Below are 13091 nucleotides of genomic sequence, written 5' to 3'. Positions count from 1 at the left end.
TAGCATCCTGTGGAACATCAGTGTTTTATTTAACAACGTATAGTCTTTCTTCAAACTACAAACAAATATGGGAGTGAGGCACTGGAACACTGGTTTCTATGGAGCTGATGGTCTGCAAGGGCAGTGACAGAGCAGCAGGGCACTTGCCCAACTGGGGCAATCCTACCATGAGCACCGTGCACTCATGCACCCAGCCCAGCACTGCCACTGGAGAGATGGGAGCTGCTAAGTATGGGACAGAGCTTTCTAGGAAACAGAGTTTTCCCCCTCTCTGCAGTTTACCTCAGCTCTCCTTTTGAACTTGACTTTGTGGCCAACCAAAATAAACACACACAGGCTATAATTAGCAATCCAATCCACTTAAAGATATTGGGGTCAACTTAAAGACTCCTGTGGGGAGGAGAAAAAAAAAAAAAAGAAAAAAAAGAAAAAAAGAAAAGAAAAAAAAAAGAAAAATAAAAAAAAGGTCCAATGAATAGGCTCCACTACAGTACTTCAGTAGCACACTTGTTTAAAACATCAGGTAAGCTCTCCTGCCTATCTCATTCTATCCATACTGCTATGCAGCAGCCTGCAGGAGCAGCAGCTCACACAGACACCTGTCTGAAGCTCAGCCAACTCATGTGGGTGCCTCCTGCCCTGGGAAATAAGGGCTTCTTGTATGCAAAACAAGGGGACTCGTGTCTGCCCATTTACAAAGTTTAGGTGAGCAGCAAGCGGGCAGCCGTGGCAGAACAGACGGTTGCAAGTTCCTTCCGTGCTCAGGAGAGCCGGCACCGCAGGTACCTGGCGCATCCCGGCCCCAAACGTAACAACTCCTTCGGCAGGAGCTCAGTGAGTCAGGCCCGAGGCACATCGTCATAACAACAAAGATGGGATCGTGTCGCCGTATCCGAGCGGCGGTCAACCGATAATTACAGAATAAACCCAGAATTAAGGTCAAGAGGGATGCAGTCGGTCACTACTCCCGTTCGGCTGCGCAGCAACGAGAGTTCGGCTCTACCTCGCGCCTTCCCGCTACTCAGCTCACGGCGAGGGTCGCGGCGGGGCCGCCCCGCGCCACCCCCACCCGGAGTAGAACCGGAAACCTCCCGCCGCCCGCCCGGGCCCGGCTCGGCGCCCCCCGCGCTCAGCCCCGCGCGCGGCCGGGAGGCGCGGTCCGGCTGCGCATCAGCCGCTGCCCGCGCATCAGCCGCAGCCTCCCTCCATGATGGCCGTGCGGGAGGCGGAGGCCGGTTTGTTTACTTGCAGCCGGAGCCGCCGCCGGCGCGGCCACGCGCGGACCCCCCTCCCACGCCAACGCTCTCGGCGCGGCCGCGCGCGGCTCCCGCAGGACTCGGGCCGCGCTCACCCGCGGGGACGGAACGGAGAGCGGCGGCGGGGAAACGGGGGCGGGGGGCGCGCTCCCGGTGCGGGAGAGGAGGGGCGGCCGCGTGGGAACCGCCGCGGCCACGCGCAGGCGGCGCCCCCGGGCGCGCGCCGTGCCCTACCCCGTCTCCCCCCACCCCTCGTCCGCCCTCCCCGTTACATAACCGCCCCCCGCCCCCACCCCGACACGCGCCGCCCGACGGGCGACCCCCGCCCGCCGCCGCCGCCGCCCCCCTCCCCCCCCCCGCGCTGCCCGGCGGCCCCGGCCGCGCCCCGCGCCCCCGCCCCGCCCGCCGCCTCCTCCTCCCCGCCCGCCGCCGCCGCCCGGCCCCTCCCGCCCGTACCTGCAGAGGCGGCGACGCCGCGGGCGCTGCTGCGGAGCCGGAGGGCGGCGGCGGCTCCGGGGGATTGGGGGTGGGGGGGTGGGGAGGGCGCCGCTGCCTCCTCCCCCGTCGCCGTCCCCGACCCCCGCCGGGCGCGGCGTCTCCCTGCGGCCCGGTGTCCCCCGGGGGCGGGAGGAGGCGGCTCCGGCCGCGGGCGCGGCGGCTACATGGAGCGGCGGCCGCTAGGCTGGGAGGCGCCCGGGCGGGCAGCGCGGCCGCGGCATCGGGGCGGGGGTCAGGAGGGCGGCGGCGGCGGCGGCGGCGGCTCCCCCCGGCGCACTCACCCCGGAGCCGCCCGGGCCCCGCTCTCGGCTCCTCCCGCCGCCTCCGCCGGGCTCGTTATTGACTTTCAGGAAAACTCCCGACGTCACCGGCTCCCCCCGAGTGTCTCCCCCTCCGCGGCGGCGGCGGCGGCATCCCCAGCTCTCGCGAGAAGCGCGGCGGGGACGGGGGGAGGGGGGGGCCGCCAGACAGCGAGGGGGGAGCCAGACGGAGGGGGGCGGCTGAGGTGAGGGTGGGGGAGGCGGCGGGGCCGCGACCGGCGGCGGGGCGGGACGGGGACGGATGCGGAGCGCCGTGCCGCCCGCGGGGATCGCGGGGAGACGAACCGGGGAGCGGAACCCTCCGAGGCGGGACCCGAGCCGCCGCTGCGGGATGCGGGGCGGCCCCGGGCACGGCACCGCGGCCCTTCGGGGGGCGGCATGCGACCCGCGGGCTCGGAGCGAGCCCGGCGCCGAGGGATGCGGCTCCGTGATACCCGCTGTTGCGGCGAGCGATAACGGGAGCGCGCCGTGCCCGCGCGGCTGCGGGTGCTGAGCACCGCACCGCGATGCTGCGGCTCCGTCCGGCTGCGGGGCTGCCCCGGCTGCTCCCGGCCCGCGGTGCGCCTGGGCTCGGGGTGCAGCAGCACGTTTTTGACAGCCTGACTTTTAAGTGATGGGCGCAGATTAACGTTCTGCACGGTGGCATCTCGCTGCTGACCCTGACTTGTCTCCGAAGCTGTTCGTGCAGAGGGAGCGGTCTGTAGGGTACAGCTGGACAGCTGTCCGCCACGTTACGTGTGCGGGGTTTATAAAATTCCGCACGAAGCCATTCAACAAAATAAATTCTAACCCCAGTCTACCCCCCACCCCCCCACGCCCCTCCCAAAAAAAAAGAAAAATGGAATATATATATATGTATGTATGTGTGTATGTAAAATAACCCAGGCTATTTCCTTAGGATGTATGTTCCCCATACTTGTTATTCGAGAGTCCCTCCCACATCCGTCCTTTCCCTGTGACCATTTCAAACATCAGCCCCTTTCCCTGCTCGCTGAGGGAGTTGCAGCAGGAGCCTCCTGTGGGGCCGCGCAGCGCTCAGGGCTGCACAGCTGCCCCGGGGCGGTGAGGCCGCTCCCCCACACTGCGGACCCCGTTCATTAATCCTCGGAACCACGCAGTTACAACAGGATGCAGCCTGAACAATCCGACCCCTTGATTCAGAAGAAAAACAACATTTCTTATGTATTTGTTTAATATAACTATTTTGGAGATAAAAAAAAAAAGAAAAAAGTTTTAAAAGTAATAAAGTACACTGCTGAGTGTTATTTCCTTCCCCTGATTTTACAGCTCGGTCTTCCTTTTTACTCAGTAGCACTTTATTAAAGCAAGCATCAGCTATCGGTATTTACACACAGCCGCGTTATCACGTATCGACGCACACTTAGGCTTTCAAAACGAAAAGGGCGGCTCTGGGAAGTGCCCTCAGTGCGCCGCAGTAGATGCAGAGGATCCGGGCCCTGGGGCAGCCGGCTGCGGGCTGCGGGCTGGGATGGGATGGGATGGGATGGGATGGGATGGGATGGGGGCGGCACACGGGGCTGTGACACCCGGGCCCACGGGGAGCACAGGAGCTGGTGCTTTGTTGCTGCTCTCCGTTGGTTCTTGCCACAAACAACGACAGATTTCTTATTGGTAAAGGGTGTTGGTGTGGCTGATCACCCTGGCTCATCCTGTAACTTTCAAAGAGCTGCTCAATAGATAGTTGTCTTATGATGATAGGAAGTTTGCTTTAATATATAAATACATATACTTGATGCATGTTGTCTGGGAATAATTTGACACACAAATCATCTTAAAAAAAAAAAAAAAAAAAAGATAATAAGACGAAAACCCTGCACCATGTTTACGTACATTTATTAGGGAGTGTAACACTTACCCTACCACACTGCTCCCAGAAATCAGTGTCACTACTCTGTTTGGAAATCACGAGCTGAGCCTTACCTGTATTTTTGTACATGTGGTTAATGCTGCTGTGCAGCCGTATAGCTTGTGTTTTCTCTTTTCTTAAAGCACACAGCTGTTTCATTGCTTAGTATCGTGCTCCAGGACATCGGAATGATTTCTTGCAAAGAGCCAATTGCCATAAGGTTGGCAGTGGTCACCCTGCATTAATAACCAAATGGGGATGTAGCTGTCCCAGACATAACATGGCTGTGCTGTATGTACTGTGAACATTGTGAGGTTGCCAGTTCTGTACAAATTACATCATTTTCAGATTAATTACTGCGTAGCATGAATTAAGCGAACATACTAACAACACATGCTGATGAAGAAATCACTTCAGTTCACAAGGTAAGAACAATGGGAGTACATATAAGGACAGGAGAGAGCTGGGGCTCAGATGTTACATGCTTCAAGTACAGCATCATGAGTCAAAGTGGGCAAAGCCTGTTTTTGTCATCCATACTGGCACCACAGATAAGGTTCATAAACTTCTATTTCATTGCTGATCAACATGATTTCAACAGAAACCAAATGGAAAAGTCGCATACAGTCTCTGGAAGTTCTGAGGCAAAAAAAGGCTGTCCCCCATGCTTCACCTAACGTGCTTCTGTTAGTGTTGTCACAACCAGAGTGATGGGATCTAAAGGTATGGTTGTACAAATTCTGCAAATAAGCAGTAAGTGGGAGAGGAATAGATTGCCTGCAGAGCACTGTTTCTCTGTCTCTGTGCAATGCATCACCTTTCATCTCCTTCCTTTTTCCTCATGTCAGCTGATAAGCTTGTGTCCATGTAATAGTCTTTGTTAAAACCAATTTACCCTGTAGAGCTGTGATATTTCAGAAAAAAATTGGGGGAAAAAGAAAAAAAGAGGACAGGTAAGATGGCCATCTCTGACTTTCAAGGCAACTTTCTATTGCCTAGAAAAGCATGCCAATATCAGTGGCAAATGGCTGACAGAAGGGCAATGAAATCTGCTCTGAGTGAAGTTGTGCTTAGAAGATATCCTATACATTTAACTGTACTGGCTCTGAGGCATTATCTGCAAAAGTCATGGCTTAAGTTTTTTGTGTATTTGTAGTTCTGAAAGAGCCAATACCTGTGTAAGTGAACATAAATTCTTCCACTGTGACAGGAGAACACATTCACCTCTTGAATTGTGACAGTTCTCTATGTTGCGGAGGGCACACAGCTGCCTCAGGGCTCTAACCACTGCTACCTAAATCCCAGCCAGCTCTGTGACAATTCGATTCCTCATGGCCAGCAAGAGCTCATTATAAAGCTGCAGCATTTAGATGAGATCCTTGGGAAAAGCCTGAGCAGAGGGTGTTGTAATCCACAGGATGCTGGGAGAAAACCAAGTTACACATGTTCAGTTGGATTCTAAAGTGCCCTTTTTTTCCTTTCTATCGCATTCACTTATAAATAACTTGATTGCTGTAAGCAGGAGTTGGAGTCAGTGATCCTTTCGGGTCCATTCCAACTCTGGATATTCTATGACTCTTCAAATCTCTTTCTCCCATTTCTTTACACTCTGACTCCCAGTGGATTTCTTCTTGGTGTTTCTGTCCCTGAGGCCATCTCAGAGGGCCATATCCCACTGCTTTCTGTAAACTTTCATCAGTCCCTACCCCTTGTCCCTGGTTATTTGTGTTGTTTGTGTAAAACAAACAAGCAAACAAACAACACCTTAAAGCTCATTCATTTATTTCTCATATATAAAAAGTTGAAAAAGCAAACCCTACAGTCTAGGTTTTGCCTTCGCGATCCCCATTTTGCCATACACTCCACCAGATCCACTATGCTGGCCTTCAGTGTGAGCTGCCATGCACCTGAGCTGGCCCATGGCTCTGCACTACGTTGGGAAACTGTCTGGCCACAGAAGTTTCTGCTTTCCACAGAGGGTCCCAATGCTTAGCAAAGGTATCCAGATACAAACTATAATAATAACTACAGTTATTATTATTTTAGACCCATAGGGTGTAGGCTATCTGTGAATATGCAGTAAAACCATATAGCAATAAAGGAATTACTATTCTGTCCACCTATGTTTTGCCAAACAGAACTATAATTACGCTGAGCACATTAGAGAGAGACTTTATCTAAAGGACTGTGTAAATATCAGTTGATAGCATTTATTTTACAGCATGTTATTATTGCTTTATAATTTATCCTCCAGAGATCTGGAAATGTGTTTCCCTTCCCCTTCTTCCCTGTACTCCCACACGCTGCCGCTTTGCAAACACAGAGGAAGGCACATGCCCTGCCCCGACGCCCTTACCCGACTTTGAAACAAGATATGACAGTAAGTATGACAAACAGCAGGAGGGAAGGATGAGGAGAGGGCAGTAAGATTACGCACTTGCACAGTTTAGCTATATGCTTAACATGATGTATAGGCCTTCAGCTGAACTTGGAAATTTTTCCTCGGTGAGAAAATAGTTTCCATGGTGTACGGATTTATCTGAGGGAGGTCAATCTACTACAGGAGCAAGCTGAAGAAAAATAAAATGCCAGCCTTTCTGCCTGAGCCTTTTTTCTCCCTCTCATTCCTATCATATTTTAATTTCATCAATGCAGATAAAAAATGTCTTTGAATAAAATTCTGCAATTACCAGTGTACAGCAATTTCTAAAGCAGAGCCCTGTCTGTGTCCTGGTCTCACTTAGTTGAAGTCAATGAGAAAATGCCAGTTGATGCTGGTTGGAAGGACTGAGTCTGTAATTCATGAGCAAAATCAAGGAGTACAAAGATTAGTGAGGAGAGGCACAGAATTTTAAACAGATGTCTTCCCTTCAGAGGTCTGTGACCAGGTGAATTTTCCCCACATGGTCCTGGGAGGGTCATGGCTGCTCAGAGTTTGAAAGAAGTAAGGAGAAAGCTGCTGCTAAGGGAGGGAAGGAAGCCACCTACTGCCCAGCTGAGTCCAAATCTTCTCCTCTGGAGAACTTTCTCTGGCAGCTACTCAGGTTATTAGTGGTAAAGCACCACTTATCCTTTGAGCGTGTTACTTTGAGCAACTTCATTTGACCCAGGACACCATGCAGGCTTCACCATGCAATTGTTTGAGCTGCTTCACTGATACATCCACCACCTGACTTGGAGCTGAGGCAGTGCTCATGTTTTTGGTCTGTAAGAGAGTGGCTGAAGCACAAGGGGATTCTGTCACTGTCAACAATAAAAGTACTCCTCTTGTTCTGAGCAAACTGTTGGCTACACTCATTGCCGGATGCTGCCTTTCTCCATTCCCCATCACAGCACCTGCATTTTCCAGAAACTAAACTATGACATGAAATCAAAGAATTAGTACAGAAGCTTAGAAGACAAAGACAGATTGTGGTTGTGATAACAAGGACCTTCTCAGATCTGATAAGTGTGTTCTTGTTAATAATGGAATATAACGATATACTAAAATATTAATGGTGCATTCATATAGTCTTCAAAACTGAAGGACAGACTGCCTTGAACACTTCTGTTACCTTACAGTAGTTGACTGGTTTAACTGTACATATATCTGCTTTGTAAAATGGAGAACTAAAGAAAAGAGAATGATGGATCTGGCCCTTTATAAATACCTATTGTGTACAGGAATCTGAAATGAAGTAAGAAGAATGTCTACTGTAAGATTTTCTGCCAAAATCGTTAGCAATCTGTTTAGTAAAACTTCATGATAGCAGAAGTCTGATCAATTATTGACCTCTTTTTAACTTTATTTACCATGAAATGAATAATAATAATAAAAAAGAATGTTAGCTGAGAATGGCAAGTTGTAACTAAGTGCAAGAAACAAAAGTATTCATCCATCTTCTCATAATGCCAAGATTTGAACAGGGTGCTCCTGAGCAGATGGTTTAACAGACTAAAGCATTAGTTTGCTGATCCTCCATGCTTGCTAATTAATTCTTCAGTTTACTAGGTTTTAAGATGATTGTTAAAAACAAAGCTTCTCCTGAAATAAACTTTAGGTAAATGTTATAAAGTGGTGGTTAATATTATAATGGATGTAACAAAAATATTGTGCATTTTCCAGAAAAGACCTTCCTTATCTTAAGTCCTAAGAACTGTCCTGAACAGTTCCACCTCTGAAACTGTCTTCTTTTAAGAATTTGCTTTTGTTTTCTGAGCTAATTAATCCTCTGCCTTCCCGCTGACATTGTTGAGTCTACATTCTGTCCTTGACTTCTGGGATAATGGCATATACATTAACATAGAAAGGATGTAATCTTTTGTAACAAAGTTCTCTCCTCCCCCTGAGTTGTTTTAATTCTGTTAACGTGCAAAATGTAAAAACTGCAGTAGTGTCTGTGTCGTTTCTAAAGTTGTTGTAATTCTACCAGCTATGGTTTCTTGTAGCAATGAATGTCAGGTTAACCATAATAAAAGTGAATTCTCAGTGAGTACATTAAGATACAGTATTGTATTTTACTGTTTAGTAGATTTATACAGCAGGCAAATCATTCATTTAATTCAGGTTTCATTTGTATGGTAGTTTTATAAGCTGGACTCCAATCTGAAGACAACAGAATTCTAAACAGAGGAAATTACTAAACATACAGTACAGAGATGAAAAGAAAATCTAACAAAAATAGGTGATAGAATATTATTTTGCAAAGTACAAAGTAGGAAGAAATCAAAGTAGTTGGAAAACAAGATTTCCACTTACAAAAGCTAAGTCATAAACTTTGAAGGCATGTCTCTTGTTTGCAAAGGAGTGGCCTACTTTCAGCAAGTGGACTCAGAGAATTTGTGTCCTGTTGATTCACAGGTGCCTAAAAGAAACTCATCTCCATTGGTCCTGCTTTTCCAGAGAAAGCGTCTCAAAATTTTGCAGTTGATTTTCTTATGTCTGTTTGTGTGTGCACTGTGATATCTTCCTTTGTGTAGAGGCTCAGGTTTACTGGTTACAATTCAGAGTTGTATGTTATCTCTGTAACTGTTTATGCTGTCAGAAATATTATTGGTTGTTTGTTATGTTAAAAACTCTTGGCAATTTCCCTTTCAGAACAACCGATAAGATTTCTCATTGCTATTGTACAGAATTCATAACTTGTCTCATTCTATAATCTATCCATCTTGTAAACCAAGAAAAAGCTATTATTACAGATGATTCAAGGGTGAACTTCCTAGTAAGCTGTCAGTGTGTTGTCTTCATAGTATTAGTCTTCAGCTCCTTTCAAAAAATCTTTTTCTTATCCAAAACGACTGCAAGGAATTTTGAAATAGTTTTAATATATCCTTAACGGGCAATCTACTGTGAGGCCACCAAGGAAATAATCTGTGTATTTACATGACATCTGGATTGAAATGAAGGTGGCACAATAAGTTGTTCAAGGTGAATTAATGCTAGTAAACTCAAATCTTTCATTACAGTAATTTTAACTAGTAGGTTAGCTCATATTAAAGCAGTCCCCGAATGCTATGTCCAGCCAGTGCTCACCTTTCAAATGCTGCTGAGAGAATTAAAAGGAATTTAAAAATGCTCTGATGTTGAAATGTTACTGTACAGTGAAAGATTATAGTCTGATCTCTTCCACAAAGGAAGAGTTAAGACTGCAGTGTGATTTTGCAGTAGGTAGAATGTGTTTTCTGTGTAAGAAGTTGTGGTAATTTGAGTTCTCTATGGAGTACTCCATAATTCAACATAAAATGCAAGGGTCCTTTTTATGGGTCTTTGAGAGGATGTGAGTAAAAATAAATTAAAAAAAAATAAAAACTGAAAGCAGAAAATCTCAAAACAAAAATAAATTACAGTGTTAACAGTGAGGATTAATGCATCTTGAAACTAAATTAAATTGTTATAACTTAAGCTGCATGTGTTAGATTCTCTGTTAGATCCCAGCTAAGTACACTGGTCTAGTGAACCTGAATTTATTGTCTTGATTCAGAAGTTAGGGATTTGTTGAGGTTTGCATTAAGTTGACAGCCAAGATCTGCTAATCACAGTATTCTTTCCCCTCCCCTCTCTTCCCCTCCCTTCCACTTTCCTCTCCCCTCCCTTCCACTACCCTCCCCCTCCCTTCACTTTCCTCTCTCCTCTCACTTCTTGAGTCCAGCTGCCTTCCAGATTGCTAAAATCTCACTTCTTCATGAATGCACTGAGTCCTTCCCACATGACCAAAACTATGGTAACTCTTAAAGTTCTCAACCACTTTCCTTTAAATTCACTGACAGTACCCAGTGCACCTCCTAACAAGCCCCTGGGCAAAAACCAGTAAGCTGGATCTGACTTCTGTGCCCTGTGGCCACCTTGCAAATGTTAGCTCAGCTGCTAGCTATTCGTAGATAGCCATAGTTCATATGTAAGAATTTGCCAGACAGAAATGAGAGCCTTCTCACTCAGTGACACGTGTTTTTGAAAATCTTAGGAACCGACCACTTTTGAGGCTTTCACCTCTCTTTTAAACGTAGTTGGAAGAAAGAATATAAATAAAAATTTTTTGGAAGAGAAAGGGCAGACAGGTAGATNGTCAGTCACCTAGCAGTAAAGTTGCCCTTTTGAAACTGTTTAAATGTACTAAATGTCCTTTTACTCACAAATCAAATCCAGCCTTCTCTGAGTTAAACAAGACAGCTCGCTTTACTGCACACAGCAATGCTATGATGGTTTCTGGGGGGGAAAAAAAAAAGAAAAATGAAAAAAAGAAACACAACATTATAGAAGAGCATTATATTTAGAACCCTGAGAATATTTAGGGAGTCAAAATCTGATTGCCAACCTTGATCCACAAATCTAAAATGCACATATGGTTGATATTTTTCTATTACATAGCATGTATTTCTGGAAGCCTCATCACTTTTGTCCCTTTTTGATCTGAAAAACATTTTTGGCACAGCCTTAAGATGAAATTTCAAATGAACGTAAAGCATTTATCTTCCTTTGCTAGCCAACAGGGACAGCTATCAGTAGGCGGTCTGGCTGCGCTATTTCCTTATGGATCAGTATTACAGAATTGTAATTATAGTAAATCTTTTTACTTTGTAACAAAAAAAAAACCCAAAAACAACAAAAATAAAGATATTGTGAGTTGAGAAAGTTGCTTTGTACCATATTTTTCATTACAGTTGTCTATTTGACAGTGATTTTTTAATCACAGCTAATTATAAATGATTCACCAGAATGTTTAAAACCTTACGGAAATGTTTAAATAACTCATGGCTCTTATTGCACTGTAGTGCTTTAAAATACTGCACTCATCTTAAAACTAAGGAGTAAATTCAATTAACACTACTGTTGTTCTTATCTTCTTGAAGTAAATTAAGATGATTCCTTTGAATCATCTGCAAAACATAGCACTAACAGTACTCACCTGGAATGTAGTTTCAGAGTACTTCTATATTTTATCTTGTTCTCAAGCTATTCATTCCTTTCTATCCTTCCTTTGTGCAAGCCAATTTCATGCAAAAGGGCTGTCACTGCCACAGCTTTTTATTTCCTGCTTTCCAGTTGTGAACAAAGGTAACAAAGCCTTCTAAAGGTACTAAAGGCCAAGTTTTAATTCTCTTCACAGTGAAAGACCTATTTTTTTTTTCTCCTGTCCTAGTCAGTGCAACCATTGGTAGGTTTGTTGGTTTTACAAGGGTTGTAGCCAAGAATTACTATAACTCTAGAACCTGGATATAGGGTAATGGACAGTCATAGGAGTAAGACGAAAATGAACTTCAGGTCTCCAGTCTTGATAAAGCTGCCCAAGTGCACATTTAGAAGGCTAAGTTATGATACTAGTTAGAAAGCTGATTTCCCGAAGGTTTCTAGGTTGTTAAAAGAGTTCTGCTCTGAATCACCTTCTACAAGAACCTGCCTGTCTCCATTAACTTTGTGGGTGGTCTTAGCAGATTTGCCTTCTAATTCAAAAATGCAATTTAGATGTCTAAAGTTACACAAGGTGATTATTTGCCTTACTTCTACTTGTCAATCCCACAGCATTTTCATCATATTTTTAAGGAAGAATGTGATAGTAGAGAATGCTAGTACAGAAAGAAAAATGGTTTAGTGCTGTGCTAATTACCATCTTGGTTTGGTTCTCAGATTATATTGCACAAAAATAAATGTTCTTTTTCTTTTTTTTTTTTCCTGTAGTGCAAGTGAAAAAGGTTTATTGTGAGAAAAGAGACCAATCTGGTGAATAAACTACTTTCCGTCTAGGCTTAAAGAAGACTCCTTATTCTCAGTTCCTTACAGTATTTCCCAGTGTGTGTGAGATGCTTGCAAATTATTTAAGAAATGTGTACTCCGTGAAAATTACAATCTTGCAGCAACTGAATGGAAAAACATCAGGAACTGGTAATGACAGTAAGCAATGCTTGCAAAAGATCACAAGGTGAAAGGCAGATTTGTTGTAAAATCTGAATTTTAATTTGTGGGAGCAGTAAAATTTGCATGACAATATGTTCAGCTCAGATAGCTAATTATTTAAGTCAACACTTTAGCCTTTTCTTTTTCTTTTGGAGGAGGTAAGCAAGCATTTCTTTGTCTTGCTACAGATTTTCACAGAGAAACGTAATGCTTTTGGGACTTCTGTGTCCCTGCCAAATTTGATTGGATTTGGCTAATGGATTCAAAAACTATTAAAAAGAACTGGAAAACGAACAGAACATGATAACATGAGATATCTTGATAACCTTGGGGAATCAGGATGAAACCTATGGAATATTTACACTTTCAGGTTTAAAGAACAGTGGTGCAGCAGAATTCTTCAGAATGCCTCTTTATAGGTGTAAACACCATGGTCTTCTCTGTATCTGGCTTCTCAACAGGTAAATGAAGTACAGACATAGGGTTCTGCAGCTTCAGCACACAGGACCACATGAAACATCTGGGAATAATATTTTTCATTTCCTAGAGTGGAGCAGCACAAGCTTTACATGCAACAACATTTGGTATCTTTTTATCTTCCAGTAGAAATCTGTTTTACTTTATAAGCAAGAAAGTATATTATAACCTTAGGAGGTTTATCTGGGAAGGCACAAGAAGCCAATGTAGCTGTTGCTGCTGGCCCTCTAAAAAAAGGCAGGTACAAACACCTGAGCTTTGTCTGAATACTCTCATATAATACTGACGTAAATATTTACCTTGCA

At 45.5% G+C, this 13091-nt stretch overlaps 1 protein-coding gene across 2 annotated transcripts in view; it reads right to left on the bottom strand.

Moving 5' to 3' along the window:
• AKT3 (AKT serine/threonine kinase 3) overlaps positions 1 to 2144 on the bottom strand; it is a 137089-nt gene extending 134945 nt beyond the window's left edge. The window contains exon 1 of one of the 2 annotated variants that reach the window (XM_015857621.1): positions 2036 to 2144. The gene's annotated coding sequence lies outside the window, so the exon portion shown is untranslated. Of the gene's footprint in view, positions 1 to 1712; positions 1815 to 2035 lie in introns of those variants that run through there. The other variant, XM_015857620.1, reaches the window with a different exon arrangement.
• Positions 2145 to 13091: the final 10947 nt, after the last annotated feature.

Source organism: Coturnix japonica, chromosome 3, assembly GCF_001577835.2.
Source record: "Coturnix japonica isolate 7356 chromosome 3, Coturnix japonica 2.1, whole genome shotgun sequence".
NCBI classification, from domain to species: Eukaryota; Metazoa; Chordata; class Aves; order Galliformes; family Phasianidae; genus Coturnix; species Coturnix japonica.
The sequence above is the reverse complement of the archived record's forward strand: the minus strand, read 5'-3'. Positions and strand labels throughout refer to the sequence as shown.